The sequence below is a fragment of the Coenobita brevimanus genome, chromosome 23 (assembly GCF_032717465.1).
Source record: "Coenobita brevimanus isolate Jiangsu-jjx chromosome 23, ASM3271746v2, whole genome shotgun sequence".
Lineage (NCBI taxonomy): Eukaryota > Metazoa > Arthropoda > Malacostraca > Decapoda > Coenobitidae > Coenobita > Coenobita brevimanus.
This window is the reverse complement of record NC_136976.1, coordinates 58249292-58252285: the sequence shown is the minus strand read 5'-3', so window position 1 is coordinate 58252285 and position 2994 is coordinate 58249292. Positions and strand designations below refer to the sequence as shown.

Genomic DNA, 2994 nt, shown 5'->3' with positions numbered 1-2994 from the left:
GATTGTATTTCATACCCCTTGCATAATACCACTTATAAACCACTTCAGCCCACCCAAGAACGTCTTTCACTATATTCTTGCCCTCCTCCGACCAATTTGTACAGTTTGGAAAAGCCTGCGTTACTGGAGGTCTTAATAAAATATAAAATATCTAATCATTCTTCCTCCCTCTCCGTCCCCTCCTTCTATCTCAACCTATACTGAGTAGAAGCAGCAAGAATTTTGATGATGATGTGTCACTGCACTGAAAGAGTTAATATTAATCAGTCTTATTCTGCTGCTTTTTGCAATGGTAAGAGAAAATAAGCCAAAAAATTATCGTCTGGGTATATCATTCGTAATCGCTTTAATTCCTTCACTTCAATGTCTTTTTTTCTTCTTAAGTTAGTTCTTGCTGCCAGTAGACGGTTTTATTCCCCTTGCGAAGTGTTAGCAAAGGAATAAGTCTATGGCCCGTATCCTCGTAGGATAAGAAGGCTCCCTAGCACCTTTTCCTTAATGATTTATTTTCCAAACCACACATCAATGTCCTCTTTTCTGCTTCTTGTATCATTTTCATGACTGGTTGCATGACTAACACAAAAGAATACGATGATGGAGCAGAATCAGGATTAACCCGGTAAGAAAGAGGTGTTAGTAAGTTTCCTAACCGCACGAGAATACTGCCCTTCATCCTACCTCTCCAGTTAGAAAAATTTGTCTAGAGGTGAGTAAAATCGTCTGCAGGTAGCGAAAATTAGAATGCAGGTGACGTCGCTGCTACCAAAAGGTTAGAAGCTCATGACGTACAGTTAATGATGTACTGGGAACATGAGTGAATGAATCAGAGAAGCTGAGATAGATAGATGGATAGACAGAGATAGAGATAAAGATATACACAGATAAACAGATAGATAGATAGGCAGACAGACTGATAGATAGGTAGAGAGGTGGACAGATAGACAGACAGACAGATTGGCTGATTGTTTAACTGATAGTTAGATGGAGTGACAGAGAGAGAGAGAGAGAGAGAGAGAGAAGGCTGGTCTGTCTACCTGTCTGCTTGTGTCTATCTCTGTCTATTCGCCTGTCTGTCACTGTCTATATTGATGATAATCTCTCAGTCTACCTATCCATCTCTCCATCTATCTATCTGTCTATCTATTTATAAATCAATCAATATCTACTTATCTTATTTTTTTACCTGTTTGTCTGCCTTACTGTCTGTTGTTCCCACATTAAAAACTAAGGCGTCCTACATTATTTTACTGTCGGTACCCGCGTTTCTCAAACCGACACGTGGGTGGTCCCGTCCCCCCCCCCTCTCTCTCACTCTCTCTCTCTCTAACACACGTATTTACTTGCTTATCTCCTACTATCATTAAGTCAGGATGGCCGAGCGGTCCAAGGCGCTGCGTTCAGGTCGCAGTCCGGTCTTCCGGGCGTGGGTTCGAATCCCACTCCTGACAGTTACTTTTCCGGACCACAGTCACGGCCGCAGTCATCTGGATCTAAGGTTCTCAACCTTTATTTCAGGTCTGGTCCCCCCCCCCTCCTTAACTTTGGTTCACATGTTCACGCGCCCCCAAGCCTTGATCAACATACCCGTCCCCACCCCCCCCTCCAACTCACGGTCAACCTATCCAACCCCGCCCCCCTTCCCGCTTACTGCCAACGTCTGACTCAGAAAACTTATTCTAGAATTATTAGTATTTTTTCAGCAGGTTCAAGTGGATTTTAACAAAGCGGAATGCTGACTTCATTAGCCCTTCTCCTACGATTCATTATTCTCCTTTTCGAGGGATAGGAGGGAGTTGAGGGACGTGCATAATTTAACTGAGGTTTCATCTGTCATACAATATATGATTTATTGGTGCCTTTAATTTCTCTCGAAACGACCAGATCAGAAGGAAAAAACAAGAATGCGACCAGGCGACAGGCATGAAGAAAGAAACCAACTTCAAACAAAAATGTGCTTTGATGGCTGAAACAGAGGCAGAATATTAATACTGAAAATAAATCAATAATTCATCATGACACACACACACACAAACACACATACACACAAGTTCGCGCCCATACGCATGCACGCACACAAGCACTCGCGCATCCACCCACCTACACACACACACACACACACACACACACACACACACACACATACTTGTTCAAACCACTCGCTATTTTTTTTCTCTGAGTCCTCACGTCCCCCTTAGAAACTGCTCACGCCCTCCTAGGGGGGTACGTCCCCCAGGCTGAGAACCACTGCCAGAAGAAGGAGAAGAAAGGGAAGAAGAAGAAGAAACAGAAGAAGAAGACCAACAATTATTATGTATCAGTTGCACGAAGGATAACCTCATCAGTCCGAGAATAGTATGTTTAATTTTATTCTTATTACCTCAAGACGACTTCATTTAGCGTTTAGGAAACTGTTGAAGTGAAGTGGTAATTATTAAGTCCCGATCCAGTCACTCCATTTCGGAAAATTTCTTCAAAAACTTAAGAAAAAAATCGCCTGAAACACCTACAATAAAAGATAATGTGTCGGATTGAATTGGTTCTGGAAAGCAGTCATTTTATGCTGTTTTTCAACCTTACTCTAGATTCATCTAACTCGCAGTAGTTGTATTCTTGGGGCGACTGACACTGCAAATAACGCTATCGGGAACTTCCTTGCTCTGGCTGGATTATTTATTTTATTTATTTAACTATCTGTTTATTAATTTAGTCAGATGATGTTCTTTTTATAATCTTGCTCTCCGAACGATTTTGCTCTGCGTAGGAAGCTTTTTGAACTAGGGGACTGGGAGTGGGTGCAGGTGTATCATTCGTTAATCCCTTCGTTATGAGCGTTCCTTTCCCAGCTTGAACAGTATCGTCTGGGAGTTACAAGAATAACCCCACACTAACCTCACTACATTCGGAGTTCTAATGAGTTGTGTTTTGAAGAGCTCCTGTGCCCAGTCTGAAGATGCTCGACACTTGTTACCTTAACTTGGCCTAGATTTTCGTCCT

General features: G+C 42.3%; 1 non-coding gene across 1 annotated transcript; it reads left to right on the top strand.

The window, feature by feature from the left end:
- The first annotated feature begins 1364 nt into the window (after positions 1-1364).
- On the top strand, positions 1365-1448 carry TRNAL-CAG (transfer RNA leucine (anticodon CAG)). Its single transcript has one exon. It is a non-coding gene; the product is annotated as a tRNA-Leu (tRNA).
- Positions 1449-2994: the final 1546 nt, after the last annotated feature.